The sequence below is a fragment of the Pinus tabuliformis genome, chromosome X, assembly GCF_031772625.1.
Source record: "Pinus tabuliformis cultivar Carrire ecotype Pingquan chromosome X, CPIR1, whole genome shotgun sequence".
Lineage (NCBI taxonomy): Eukaryota > Viridiplantae > Streptophyta > Pinopsida > Pinales > Pinaceae > Pinus > Pinus tabuliformis.
In genome coordinates, this window is record NC_142308.1 from 553,805,627 (window position 1) to 553,822,149 (window position 16,523).

The 16,523-nt window shown below is 31.5% G+C and overlaps 2 pseudogenes; one reads left to right on the top strand and one right to left on the bottom strand.

Annotated features, from left to right (window-relative positions):
- Positions 1-654: 654 nt before the first annotated feature.
- Positions 655-5,788, top strand: LOC149141197 (L-gulonolactone oxidase 2 pseudogene; annotated as a pseudogene).
- Positions 5,789-13,132: 7,344 nt separating this feature from the next.
- On the bottom strand, positions 13,133-15,751 carry LOC149141198 (respiratory burst oxidase homolog protein F-like; annotated as a pseudogene).
- Positions 15,752-16,523: the final 772 nt, after the last annotated feature.

The following is a 16,523-nucleotide window of genomic DNA, read 5'->3' on the forward strand; positions in this document are numbered from 1 at the left end:
CCTCATACTTGACATGCCTTGGCACAATTTTTATCTTCCATAATTGACTAGCCCTCTTAGCACAATATAAAATTTACATTTAAACTAGTATTACTAGCGTTATCAAAATTGTGTAAAATTTAATAAATTTTAAAGCAATTTTTATTCTTTATAATTAACTCTAACTTTTAATCCAATTCATAATCAATTCTACAAATAATAACAATAAAATATAATAATATAATTTTAAGATCATGCAAAATCATGATATATGAAAATACATCTACTTTCATTAGTAACAAAAATTATGTATATTCCATAATTTAATTTAATAATTAAAGTTTAAATACAAATAATAAAAACAAAATATAATAATATAATTCTAAAATCCTGCCAAACCAAAACATCAAACATCAAATTGATGTATAATAATTTATTAGCAGCAAAAATTATGTGTACTCTATGATTTAATAATTAAAATTTAAAGAAGTGTATACTCTACTTCTCTAACCCAGAGGGATCAGTCCCCATCACCATCGTCAGCGGGACAGTAGAAGTTAAAGAAAGCCGTATTCGTAACGTAAATTTTGAAAGGATATTCTAACACGTAAACTATGAGTATATCAATCAATCTGTTTGTGTATATATATCAGGGATATATATATATATATATATATGGTGCAGATCGTGTTATATGCTCTTCTGAGGTTGAGGATCATGGAAATATTTGGACCAGGGTTCATAATTCTGAGCACAGGGCTGTTAACTTTCTTTGTGGATATTAATTTGGCGTGTGTGCCACCTCCATCGGTGGAATGTGATTCCAATTCCACTTCGGGATGTCAGATTTTCAATTCCCAGGGAATCTGGGAGGGCGTGAGCATGTGCAGGGCTGGCACTGCACTGTTTCCCAAGAAAGAAACTGAGCTCGTCCATGCCGTTGCATATGCAGTTAAGAGGGGAAAAAAGATAAAAGTTGTGACCCGTTTCTCTCACAGCTTGTCAAAGCTGGTGTGTGTGGATGATGAAGAAGGGGTGATCATAAGCACCCGAGACTATGATTCAACAATCCAAGTTGATAAGACCGCCATGACAATTTCTGTGGACGCAGGCGTGATGATGAGAAATGTGATCGATGCAGCTGCAGAAGAAGGTTTAGCTTTGCCAGCCATGATATACTGGGATGGAGTCACTGCAGGTGGTGTCATCAGCACTGGAGCTCATGGGAGTGGAATTATAGGAAGAGGAAGTGCAGTTCATGAGTATGTTGTGGGTTTGAAGATTGTAGTCCCCGCTCCTGCTACACAAGGTTATGCAAAGATTATAACCATTACAGAAGAAGAAGATAAGGATAAATTCAGAGGCGCTGTATTGTCTCTGGGGTTGGTGGGAGCAATCTCGCAAGTAACGTTTAGGTTGGAGCCCATGTTCAAGCGTTCTGTGTCTATGAGTTTGGTGGATGACTATGGATTTGAAAATATGATACGAGATTTTGTGAGAAAGCATGAGTTTGGAGACGCATGGTGGTACCCTGCACATCACAAGGTGCTTTTCATGGAGGTGGATCGTGTGCCTGTGAGCGTTGGTGGAGATGGTGTGAACAAAATGTCACAGCTTGGCCAGCCCACAACGGTAGCAGATGCCCAGCTGCTTGGAACAACTTGTCAGTATTGAGATGGGTTAAATTTTCTTTGTCATGCAATTTATTTTAGAAAGTTCAGTTGTAGAGGTGTAGTGATTGGTTAACCATTTACTTATTTTTAAACGATTATATTTTTATCATGTTTAATTTTTTATTTTGATTAGGAATTATTTGAAATTAAATTTTTTTAATTCCGTAAAATTTGGAAAATCATTATCAAAACACTTTACTCCATTTTATATATATATATATATTTCTTATTATTTATTTTATAATATAAAATAATATTAAGACAATCATTATCAATTAAACTACCTCATACAGACAAACACTTTACCCATTTTTATATATATATATATATATATATATATATTATTATTTATTTTATAATATAAAATGATATTATAATTTTATTTCAATGTAAACTTAAAATATTGAAAAAATTAATAAATTATTTGATTATAGATCGGGGGCTAGTTGAGACTTTTATTTTAGGGAAGTTCCAATTACTGGAAAGCCTAATTAAAAAGTAATTTTTAGTTTTTATTTTTATAATAAAACAAAATTTAAAATATAAATAAATAAATTTTCCTGTTGTACGTAAGCCTGTCATGACTAACATTTTGACTAAAGATTGCATGAATGGAATATGGTAGATGAAGATAACGTGAATATAATTTCATAATCTCCGTTTCCAATTTGCTCTTTTGAGTTTATACTCTCCATTTAGATGAATTCATAAGAGTCGGACTTCTAACTTTCACTTAGTTTAATTTATTTATGGTTTTTTTATATAGTTTAATATTTTTTCAAATGTGTTACGGAATTTTGTTTAATTTATTTTTAGTATTTTTTAAATAATTTATGGAGTTTTTGTTTAGATAATAATAAAATTAAAACATTGTTATTTTTCTCATTTTAAATTTAAATTTTTAAAGTTTCTATGATGGTGATATTTCTAAATTGTAATTTAAGTTACCTGAGTGAAAAAGAAAAGGTTAAAAAATATATTTTAAAATATATAAAAAAATGTGATTGGATCAATAATATGTTTCTAAATTTAAAATGAAAAGAAAAATAAATATAAAAAGAGTTGAAGTAACTTCTAAGTCTCAAGCATATATATTGTTTTATTAATTTGATTGTTAAATTAAATATTATTAATAATATTTATATTACTTAAATTATATTCAAGATTTAGTATATTTAAAAATTTTATTTTTGATTATTTAAAATTTTAATTTCTATTTTTTAGAAGTTTTAGAAATAGAGAAAAACTGTATTAATTTTAATAGAGAGGATGGATATAGGCTTAACCAATCTTGGAAGCGATGACCATTTTTCCAACTGATAATTTAAACTTCATCTTCCTATTAATTTATTCAATTATCAATCAAATAATTGTTTCATCTATATATATATATATATATATATATATATATATATATATATATATAATTTTCACTTTTTTTTCCTCATTTCATCACTATATATATATTATTTTCACTTTTTTTCCTCATTTGATCAATTTGACAATTTCTTAATTAATTAATTTATTTACATTTAATTCTCATCCGAGTCTTATTTTATCACTATTTCAATTTTTAGTTTATTAAAAAAGTTAATTCTTTTCTTTGTAACAAATAATTTCTAGTTCAAACATCTAATTAATTTTTATTTTATTTTATACTATTTTAATTATGTCAAATATTATTACTAAAACTTATTTTGAATTATTGAATTATTAATTCTAAGTTTGAGTTAATCTCATATGTTTGGGTACCATTATTTATTATTCTTTTGAATATTATTAATTATTGTTTTGAATTAATTCTTATTTTCAATCATTCCCAATGTTCCAATTCTAAATTAATTGTTTAATAATTTTATGCATTAATTATTCAAATTTTAATAGACTTGGTCAAATTTTAATTATTATTTCTGAATAATTGTATTTAACTTTGTCCCTTATCTCAACGGATACTAGTTCTTTTCTCTTATAAAAAAGTTTTTCTACACTCATTTACTCATGAACCTCTTGGATAGATTAAAAATCCATTACATCATTCTCCTCTAAAAACCTCTAAAAATATTAAAAAATAAATAAATATATTACCAAGTAATATGATTGTTATTTTCTAATTAAAACATTATATATATATATATATATATATATATATATATATATATATATATATATATATATATATATATATATATATATATTTCAAATATTAAATAAATCTTGATCAAAATAAGTTTGAGACGGATTAACGACTCAATACCTAAAAACATTTAGTAAGGGTAATTCCAAGTGGAATATTTTTTTTTGAATAATAGCTATGAGTCAACCTGATAGCACCTACTGAACTATCAAAAGAGTCCAACCAATGATTAACAACAACTAGCAAAAACATAAAAAAAACTTCACATTTGGCTCCAAATCAAAAATAAATATTTCAATATCATCTATTTATACATATTATATAAAACAAGTGAAAATAAGAATTTTCTTATATTTAAAACATTTTATTACTGTGTTTCTCAAAATCAACATATCTTCATATAATTCTAGATCTACCAAGCACTCAAAGGATTAAAATCTCTCGAGGTGCAAACATTTTCTGAAGTTCTACACTTAAAAAGATATTTACATCTTAAGATATCTAATCCCTTCAATTGTTAATTGACTATATATAAAAAGTGAATAAGTCACTAAGCTTTGATCTTGTTAAGAGGTGAATCTAAAGAGGGACTCATTTATGGATATTAATTGTGATTTTTTAAATATAATCAATATTTTTAAATTAAGGATATGTATGTTTAAAATGATCTTAATTTGAGCTTGGAGTATACTCTAAAACTGTTTTTCCTTGGACTATAGGTTAATGGCCCAAGACCCAAAGGCATGTGGCAAGAGTAAAAGCTTCCCCCTTATAGACCACCAACAGATTATTCCAAGTGGTGTGGTTTTCCTTCAATAAAAGTGATGAATCAATCTCCATTGGCTGATAGCAGCCAAGATAGCTGTCAGCACTACTAATTTGAAAACTAAATTGTAATAAGTTTTCCCACCGTATAAAAAAACAAAAATATTAATTTAAATTCTAAAAAAAATAAAAATGAAGTAAAGTAAGGATGTTTTCCTCCACTGACATTAAAAATAGAATATATGGTTTTTTTTTTAAACAAATTACTGAGTCAAAACAAGCCTCTTATCTTGTCCAGTGGAATTCTGAGGTTTCCCTTATATTCCATATGATTAGACATTTAACAGTTTGTATATGTTGCAGTGGTAACAATTGACGCAACTCACGACTCGGAGCAGCTATGCAATCTGAGTAAAAGTACCATGGACGCCAGAGCCCCCTCAGGCGCGGGATTCTTGAACGACATTGTGAAAGGCTTCACGGGGTATCCAGTAATAGGATTTAATAACCTTATGCAAACAACCGGAGGATGCCAGGATTACTCTCACAAACAAGAGCCCGATCCCAATGTGTGCACGCCCAACACCATTCTGGATACAAATCAATCAATTTGTTCGTGGGATCGTCGAGTGGGAGGGGTGAAAGGCTATGACTTGGAGATCTACGTTCCCCTGCGCAGGATCAGAGAAGCAATTATTGATATCAAGAGAATCCGCGATTTGAATCCAGAGGCCTTGTGCGAGCTCGAGGTTGTGGAGGCAATCAGTATGCGCACTGTCAAAAAATCAAAAGCATATTTGGGGCATTCCGAGGATGTGATTACTTTTGAATTCGAGTATATGAGACCTCGGGACGCTGAGACGCCAAAATGGAATTCGGATGTTTTTGAGGAGATTCAGCAAATGTTGGTGGAGAAGTATGGGGGCACACTCCACTGGGGAAAGTCAGGGGGGTACCTGTTTCAGGGAATCAGCAAGAGGGCTGTGAATTTGAAGAAATTCCTGAAAGTGAAGCAGGAACTGGATGCAGATGGCTTGTTTTCTAACGACTGGACTGACGGATTGCTTGGTATTGATGGAAAAGGAGTTGAAATTTTCAGAGACGGTTGTGCAGTGGAGAAACTGTGTAAATGCAGAGAGGATAAGCACTGTGCGCCCCATAAAGGATACTTCTGCAGGCCTGGAAGAATATGGAAGGAAGCTCGTGTTTGCAGACAGGACCGCTGACGGCATCACGATTCACGACCTTGAGTTGATGATTGGACTCTTCCTGTTGGAGGTTCATGTTCCAACTCCAGCTCAGAGTATTCATTTCATTTAATCCCTGAAGTTGATTTGTTTGATTACACCTCTCTCTCTCAAGTATGGTCAAGCCAGATTTGTTTAATTTTATATTTTTTTATTTCTTAAATTATTTAATAAATTTTAAGTAAATTTGTAATTTTATCTTTATGTAAATTTGTAGTTTTATTTGATTAATTTTTTTATTAATTTTAAAATTTTAAAATATATATATATATATATATATATATATATATATATATATATATATTTATTTTGGAATAAAAAATTTAAAAATAAATTTTATTATAGTAGCGTATTATTTTAGAATGGATTTTCAAAATTTTAATTTAATTATCAATAATTATTAAGTGGATGATAAGGATTTAATCTTTACCATATGTTACACTTTAAAGGTAGATATTTATCTCAAAAGTAGTTATATCCTTTATGTCTTTTTAGTTAAATTGATTAATTAGAAAAATAAATTGTCATACAAACATGTATCATCTTGCAAATACACAAGCTCTTTAATTTGGTAGGTGCCTATCTTTAAGTGTGTGGATAAAAGCATTCTCTTTAGTTACATGACCATATGATTAACCACATTTTAACCAAGATGTACATGTTTATTTTGGAAAAAAAAGATTAGCCTTTCGCTTGAAAGTCATGGTAAAAGAGTTAAAGGTCGAGCTAGGTTTAGGAGATACCATTTAATCATGGGTCATATTGTTACTCTTAGGATAATTGCAGAGGAATCCGCAAGAAAATTGATCTCTTTTGTTGTTTTGTTGACTTTAAAAATGATTTTGGCATTATTCCTAGAACAAAGCTATGGAAGATGCTAAAAGATATAATGGTTCCTCTCGAGTTGAGGGTTGTTGTGACAAGATTGTACAAGAAAGTTATTTCTAGGCTTAGCACCAGTGATAGTTGGTCAGGAGAATTTAAATACAATATCAAAGTCAAACAAGGTTGCCCCTTATCCTCTACCATTTTTGGCATATGCATTGATATGCTAGAAGAGGGTTTAGAAGATGCAAGTTGTGTTGGCCCCATGCTGCTCACTTGTATGGTCACAACTCTTCTCCTTTATGCTGATGATATTGTTCTTTTGGAAAGGAGCCATTACAGTCAAGGAAGCAACTTAGAATCCTCCAATGTTTATGCTCCAAGATGGGCTTGATTGTTAATGCAAACAAAGTTAAATTCATGGTAATTAAATTGAAAAAAATTAGCTATGATATTTTGATTTATGACGACAACTCCTTGGGGAAAGTTCCTCCATACAAATATATGAAAGTCAACATTCATCATAAGCTCAATTGGAATTATAACATTAACAAAATGACAAATAGAGGTCAGAAATCTTGTTGTGGGCTTGAAAACAATTGTAAGTCGGTAGATCTTTAGACTTTTGGGATTAAAAAACGATCCACTTTGAAACTCTTGTCACTCTTAGTCTTTTGTATGGATGACAACTTGTTGTATCTTATGAGGAAGTTGAGGAAGTTACTTGGTATCTCCCCATGTCAAGGAAGGCTCTTTATTGCTTAATATTACTCCCAAAACTTTGCAGTGGTTCTCTTGGATCTTGCTACACTTGATACCCCTTCCCCTGAAGCTCTTCACCCTAAATGCTTCCGATTGGTACTCCCTTGCCCTTCTCTTGTGTCCTAGATCTCCTCTAACTGGGAACTTGCCTCTCCATATTACTATGCTATGAAAACACATGCGCTTGAGGTGTGGCTCTAGTGGCTAAGGCCCCACCGGCAAACCTCGAGCCCATTCTTAGGCTGAATCTATAACCTATATTTTTACCATTAAACCACTCCCCTCGAAATTCAAGATGAAATTTATTTGCTTAAACCTCAAGAAGTTCACGACAGGGATCAATATGTGAATTGTCAAAAAATCGAAAGCATATTTGGGGCATTCCAAGGATATAATTACATTTGAATTTGAGTATTTCAGACCTCAGAATGCAGAGACACTAAAATGGAATATTGATGTTTATGAAGATATTCAGCAAATGTTGGTGGAGAAGTATGGGGAAACTCCATTGGGAAAAGTCATGGGAATCAGTAAGATGGTTGTGAATTTGGAGAAATTTCTTAAAGTGAAGCACGAATTAGATGTAGATGGCTTGTTTTCTAATGACTAAAATGGTGGATTGCTTGGTATTGATGGAAAAGTAGTTGTTGAAGTGTTGAGAGGCAGTTGTGCAGTGGATAAACTGTGTAAATGTAGATAGGATAAACACCGTGTGCCCCATTAAGGCTACTTATGTAGGCTTGGAAGAATATGGAAGGAAGCTCGTGTTTGCAGATAGGACCACTGACGACATCATGACTTTGAGTTGATGATTGCCCTCTTTCTAATAATGAGATGTGGATGTTCATGTTCCAACTCCATCTCAGAATATTCATTTAATTTAATCCCTGAAGTTGATTTGTTTTATTACACCTCTCAAGTATTGTCTTACTGCGACAGTAACTTGGATTTGCTTCTTCATGTTCATTGTTATGGAATGGTGTCGGAGATGTAAATTTGTCACCTTGCTCGGGTATGAGTATGACTGGCTCATTAAATTTCATTAATGAGTGGAGATGAAAACACAATTTTGATTGTAATTTTATATTAGATTTTTTTATTAATTTTAAGAATATATAAAATATTATTTTGTGTTAGTCTAACTCGTGGGATTTAAACTTTGAATCTCATACTTTACATATTACTTTATAACAAGGCAATTTTCAATTGAGCTACACCTTATTGGCTAAAAATATATAAATATTAAATTAATTAATTTTTTTTATTTCTTAAATTTTATTATTTTAATGTATTGATTAAATTTTTTATTAATTTAAAAAATATTCAATAAATATTTTTTTCTTTATTTTTTTTTATAATTATGTGGCTTTTAGAAATTTAAGTTAATCATGCCAAAGCGTTTATTTTGGAATGGAGTTCAAGAATTTTAATTCAGTTATTAATAATTATTAAGAGGATTGTAGCTATTTAAATTTCAGATGGGGGCAGCGCAATTTGTTATCATCATGTTATAAAGTATTATGTAAACCATGAAATCAAGGTATTCCTCTGTGGTATGGACACATTCATTAATGGTATAGATCCTCTGAGCTTGCAATTTTAAGTCTTGTATAATCATCATAATAATGTATGACATAACATTAGTTTACACGATGACAGTGATCTTATGTAATGACAGTGATCATGTTGACCTTGATGGCAATCACCATAAATAACAGTGACCTTGTTTGGATTACAATGTCATTGAAAATGAATGTGTTTGTATGATTAACGATAGTGTTCTCTGTAGGAGCCTATCACTGTGATCGACACAAGTATTATACTCTCTGATCCTCGAAGACCGATCTCCAATCTGAAGTAAAAGACAATCTTTGTAATGTGACAATGTTCTAATACAGGAATATAGGGACTTTGCTCTGATGATAAATTAGAAATTTCCTCAAAAAGGTGTAAAGACATGTCAATAGAATTTTTAAATAGAAAAAAATGTAAATTGATTTTCATAATAAAAAAAATAATATTTGCTATATTAAATTTATGTTTTTAAGTGTAAGGTTAAATTTATGTTTTTAAGTATAAGGTTTGCATGGAAGAAATTTCATCCCTATCAAGGCTTGTTAAATTAGGACTTAAGATACTTGATATATCAGACATAGGGATTGATCTTTCTAAATATTGTGTTTATATTCAAAAGAATATTTTCTGTTATTATTGTTTAATAAAAAAATGTAATTAAATTTATTAAGCTGTTTGTATTGAATATTTTGTATAATGAAATCATATATATATATACTCTTGTACCACATTTCTTCTTTGTCTCCTTATTTCTATTACATATATAAAAACAAACAATGCTTCATGTTCCATCAACATTTCATTTTATAAGTACAACAAAAAGAAAACCTCTTTCTATTTGATCAAAATAAATTACGAAGTCTATTTATAGAAACTGCCTCTTCTAAATGTGAATGTTTTTGGAAGGTTTTTAAATCTTGATTTCATAAGAAGCTCCTCTTCTTCTTCTAAATGTAAATGTTTTTACCTTGGTTTCATAAAAACAACTTTAAAATAAATAACAAAAAACTAGGTGAATGTTGTAACTATATTTTATAGTGAAAATGAAAAGCACATCGTAACCATTAACATGGCATGTAAGTTGAATTTTCAATACTATAATCACTTAACCATATAGAGTATTTTCCTTCTAAAGGTTTATGAACTCATGATAACAAAATAGTGCATGATGTAATTTCACATAAGAGAAACAAAATAGTTCGCGATGGCATTTCACTTGAGAGAAAAAGTCTGTATGATGTTATTCCGGTCAATGCCTAGAACATGATGACATTTCACATAAGAGAATACCATGAAAAAGTCTTGTGTGATGTTATTCCTATCAATGTTTCCATGGAGATATGACAAAAGTAGAGAACTATTATTTAAGATCATGAAGAATGAGACAGTGGGATTTCACATAATGAAATGTATAACGAGGAATTGGATTTTATGTGCACTTGTATAATTGTGTAGAGAATATTGCCCGACATGATAATATATTTGAAGTATTTTGCATAAGAGAGATTTTTTTATGGTAAAATAATTACATATTCAATAAATATTGTTGATAATGAAATTGAATAGAAAATTGTATAATGAAAAATTTGGAGGAAATTTCATGTAAGCTAGGTACGAGTATTATCAAAAAAATAATAGTGTTGACCTAGTATAAAGAAATTGGTGACTAGAATAGTTGAGTAGTGTACAAATTTCCTATTAGTAAAGGGATGAAGTCAATACACTAAATTATACACATTGTTTTCAACACAAATATTTCTTGGGAGGACATTTTGAAGATTTTTTGTGGCTTACCAAGAACACATTGTAGATTTGAGATTTGATGCAATGTTTATTGTGGTTGATAAGTTTTCAATATAATGCATGTTTTACCTTATAAAGATAATTGTGATGCAAGCTATTGCATGGAATTATTCTTCAAGCCTTGTGTGAATCATGGATTGTCAAAGATGGCCATTTTGCACATGTATATGTTATGTTGATACATTTTTGGCAAGGATTGTGACAAAACATAGGAATAAGTTTGTAGTAGATTTCAAGATATCGTCCTTAAATAAATGGACAAATGGAGATGGTGAATTAAAGTTTGGGAAATATGATAATATGTTTAGTTAAAGATAACTTGAATTAGAGTTGTCAATACGAGCATAAGGAAATTGGTAAATAATAGGTCAATGAAAAAATTGACATTATCTACTCCATTCAATTAGATAGGTGTGAAATGAAGCCAAACCCCAGAGTTGCAAACTTAGTAGATTTTCTTATAGATTTGAAGAGGAGAAATGATGATAAATCTTGTATAGAATTGGTATGGTAGATATTTGTACGGGTCCAAGAAGAGTTACAAACAGGGAAATAGCATGAGGTACAAGGACAAAACACATGTGCACCAAATTAAGTCCTTTGGCGTTGTCAATCAAGTGATTCTACAATTGAGGAAAGAGCATCATCCCATATAAGGTACATGCATTAAGTTAAACCTGGAGAAGATAAGATCATGTAGGATTTGAAGGAAGTTTGCTGAAAATGCACATGAGGTGGAGTAACCAAGAGTTTGATATTTCACTTATTTTTTATGATGTGAACTTGCATTTATAGAAGGAAGTGAAAATAACGCAACTGAAATATAAGAGAGGGTTTAGATCGATTGAATGAAGTGAATGCCAAGAAAGAAACTAGAAGATATAGAAAATATTGTGAAGAAAGGAAATTTCAAAGATGGATTGTTCATTGTAAGTAATGTTTGATAAAAAGGAAGGCTAAAACCATTGACATCAACACAAAGTCACTTGAGATGTTGTATAAGAAATAATGAAGAGGAAAGAGTAGGAATGATGATGTAGAAATAACGAAGAGGAAAGAGTAGGAATGAGGATGTAGAATTAGTGTAAGGACAAACCAAGTTTTCCATATAAGATGAAGTTGGCATAGGAGAATCCATGACAAGTTTCGTTATAAGCATAGAAATCATGTTATATAAGGAGATTATACAAGGTGAGAACCAAAGTGCAAAGATAAGATAGGAAGGAATAGTGTGGGTACCATAACATCTATATGCACAGAAGCAAATAGTTATAACATGCAATTTTGCTTAGAGGAAAAAATGCAACAAATATTTGGATAAGGTCAATAAATTATGCGTATAAAAATTAGGTGCTTTATAGATCGAGTGCATAAAAGGATAATGAGAAAATGAAAGTGTGTAGATTAATGCTAAAAAGATATTGTATACACAAATTGGCATGAAAAATATAACATAGGAGGAAGCCAAACAAACATGTACATAAATATGAAGTATCAAAATTAAGTTGAAAATTGATGAGGTGATGGAAATATTGAAAAACTAAAAGTTAAGACTGTCCAAGATGTGCATGGAGTTGAAAGATTAAAAGTTGAATATAAATATTAATAGAGATAAAGTAAATTATAAGCTAAAATCAATCAAATTTAAAAATAAAAAATTGAAATAATATTTAATTAAGAAAATATCATAAAAAAGTTTTTCTTGATAAATCACATAAATGATTATGAACCACAGTTAGTGGTTCAAAACGAGTTAACCTAAAAAATGTCTATATAATTTCTAAAAAAAAAAAAACTTTTTATAAATCATAAATGACAGAAACTTCCTTTTAAAAACATATTAATACCAATAAAGTAATAATAATAATAAAATAATAAAATGATTGTCAATTTTAATATTTATTATTTCCTATTTAAATTATCTCTGATAATAATAATAAAAATAAAATATAATTTAAATTTTAGTCTTATATAATTTTCGAGACCTTTTGACTGCGAATACGAGGACCCGGAAACATTTTAGATCAGATGGAATCTTCCTCTACTTATACAGTGCAAATTGTATGAGCATTATATTTTGCAATACCATTTCCATCTATCTACAATGCATATCTATTATTTCTTGTTACAGACAATGGCTAACGGTGGAAATAAGGACAGGTCTCTAATTCTGGAGTCTACTCAGTCAAACTTATATCACAGTTTGTCTTGCTATCTTGATGAAAAAGACAGGAAGGCGTGTGTTGTGTGCTTTCTTTCACGTCCAGCTATCAAATGGTTGCCTATGAAATCAAATCTTACCTTTCTTTTACTAAAAATTAGAATATAATAGCCGTGTAAGTTGAAATAATGTAAACAACTTGCATGTGTTAGAAATTTTCTTTATGGAACTCGAATTTAGTGTTCATTTTGTGGTTGTAATCTTTGGCGATGGTTCTCAGCTCCTTGGCCAAAATTAGAGGTCCGCAACAAAAAACCCTTGCATTCAACCAACGTTAATATAAGTAGGTGATTCTCAAAGGAGCCATAATTCCCTATGTTTGTCAGAAATTTTGGAAGCTTGACTTACTAACTCTGGCGTCTTTGTCTTTATTAGCAGCAGCAACTTTTGAGAAAACCTATTTCCAATTTGGACTGGCAAAGTGAGTCTTGACCTGCAGACCAGCGGATGTTTCAAACAATGGCTTCCTACAACCCCTAGGTAATGTAATACTAAAGCGATAATGGAAAAAATATATATATGTACCCTGGTTGCTAAGAGAATATCGACTCCAGTCTTGGCATGATTCAGAGCTTGCACCATTGTAATTGAAGCCAACCTGACATCGCCTTATTCATAAACGCTCATCAGATAGTTGTGCATTTCAATAGCAGCCTGGATTCACAAACATCCAACATTTGTTTATATTTTTCAATTCGGCAAAATTTGATATTTGCAAGCTACACGACTAGATGAATATAACCGTGTCGTCCATCTCTGATATTTCGTTCATGACCCCCTTGAACCAATCGAAGGAGCCTTGCTCCCTTGTGACCCAGTAGAAATAAGTGTTCGTCAGACCCCGGTCCTTCCTTTTCCTTTTGGAAGCAAAATCTGCAATTTTCATGTGATTTAACATGTCTTTGAGAATGCTTATGAAGGGAGTAGCGCCAATTTTGAGCCCTATCAACAACAACACATCATATTTCTTGTAATTTTGTGTCGAAACCCCATAAGACCCGTCGATTCAAAGCTTGGGAAGCCTGCACATGGTTCGTCTTTTTGTTAAATATTTAGAATCTTGGACTTTTTAGTTTTTTATTTCTTTCATTAATGTTCAACATACTTGGATTTTCTTTCGTCGTCTCCATAGAGTCCACGCTCCACTCTCACAAGTCTGCTTTTTCTAGCTGTAGGGGCCTCCATTGTCTTTCAAAGACCTGTGATTAGAACTTACAGCCGACAAAGAAACTTCACGCTCCGCTCTCAGAAGTCCACTTTTTCCCTCCATTGTCTTTCAAAGATCTGTGATTAAAACTTACAGCCGACAAAGAAACTTCACGCTCCGCTCTCAGAAGTCCGCTTTTTCCAGCTGTAGGGGCCTCCATTGTCTGCAACAATCTGTGATTATAACTGACGGCTGACAAAGATACTTCATCTTAAAGCTAAAAGAAATAAATTAGTAATCACCTGCGAGAAAACTATTTTCATCTCCTGTGTCCAGTCTCCAACCGTTCTGATATGCACAGTAATGTGTTCATCATCAAGAGCAGAGGTGATTGAGAATGGATTCTTGCATGTAGAAAGTTCAGAAAAATAAAAAATGTAATAATCGTGGAAGAAACACTAAAAGATCTTATCAATTGATAAATTCTAATGTATGTTCTAAAATTACCATTTGAAAGGCGAGATCTTGGGGCACTGGAGAAATAAATACATTCCACTCTTGTACTCGAAGCCTGTAGGTTTTGACATATGCAAAGCCAGGACGTTTATGTGATAAACTACCACTTGGAAAATAAATAAAGTAGATATGTTGATTGCGCTTGCAAAGGATTTCAAGATACAGATAATACAAGAAAATTGCATATCTGAAGTAGAAATTACATGACCTTACAAATATTGATAGTATAATTCCCTGCTCTGAATGCTCTCAGTGTGTGCTCGCCGCAATATAAAAGCACCTGAACAGCAATATACATCCAAATCTGCATGTTCAAATCACGTCATAAATTAACCCCTGAATTTTCTAAGAGGATAAACATCATCAAATTCTGAAGAAAATTGTCTATGTTTCTTTTCATTTAAGCTAAATTCTCAAGCATTTTAGAACGAAATTAGATATTCATTTCTTACTTTCAATCTTTTAGGGAATAAATTTCGAGGCATTTTACTTCGAAGTTAGACATGTAGTTTAGAATTAACAAAAAACAAGTTGAAATGTCCTTATGGTTTTCTCCCTCCAATCTTGCACGAAGAAAAGTTGAATGGAATGAAAATGAGAAGTAGGTAGATCATGACAAATTTGGGATGTGAATACCAGAAAGCGTTGAATCCGGTCAGTTTATCAAATTGTCGAGGAAGTTCCACTGAACTTCTTCTAAACCAGGTGGTTGTGAGAACGAAGGCAGTTGTTCTAGTAGTGAATGGGCCCTTCCAACACTTGTCTCCCACTTCCTTCCTCTTGCATTTTTGAGCTGTCTTGTGACGCCATTTTCCAAGCCCGAGTCTGAAGATGCAGAAAAGAAAAAGAAAAACCTTGAGATAACTCTTGACAACTCTTGCCAAATCGAGTCGAGCCCTGCCCTCATCCCTCCTCCTGCACGCACAATTTCACCAAAGAGACCCCCAGCAGAAGAACAAGAATCACAAAGAAAAAGAATCGCAAAGAAAAGCCTAGTAGATTTTGTTTTCAAACTCTCCGCCCATAACTAAAATGCCCACCATTCCCTCCGCCCGTCACTGAAGACCAAGACGAATAGTTCTGCTCGTCGTCGATTTGTCTCATCATGCCACCACCCAAGAGACAGTTAGGTAAACGAAATTTGGAGGTGCATTGATTCAAAAAGAAGGCATATCTGCTTAAATATGACAATGTTCACATGATTGGTTTAGTGACCTTGTTTGTATAGCATTTTCTATGATACTTATGATAGAGATTTTCTATCAGCAACCATTGATTTAGGGCCCTTGCTCATATGATATATATGACTATGATCTTTCCCTTCTGATAAATGACAGCAAAGATACAGATCATTTATATGGTTGGACATAAATAATGATAATTGACAATGATGATTCTTGAACTGGGTGACAGATGTGATAATGTCTCTATGACATATATGATTATGATATTGCAATAAATTTCTCTGATTATTGGATGTCAGTTCACAATCAAACTTGTGAACTAACTTAAGTTGGCCCTAAGAGGCTTGACATGATTGTGCCTCGTTATAGATGTATTTTGTATCTCAGTTAAACAATTAATGAATATCTAATAGAAGAAAATTTTGGATGGGTTTTCCCCCTTTTGGGGTTTCTCTTTGGTCTCTAACCAAAGTCTGAGTGTCCCTTTTGTGCATATTTTTTTTCTGTTGTTCCTTTATATTTCGTTGCAATGCTGATGTTATTGTTATTTCTACATAGTTGTTAATGATGTTAAGATATTATGGGATGAATGTGATATGAAAATGATAAAAAGTTTAAAATGTAATTATCAATAGTAAAGAACAATATAGCCCTAAGAAAAATTAATAGCTTCTCTATTAGGGACTCCCAAG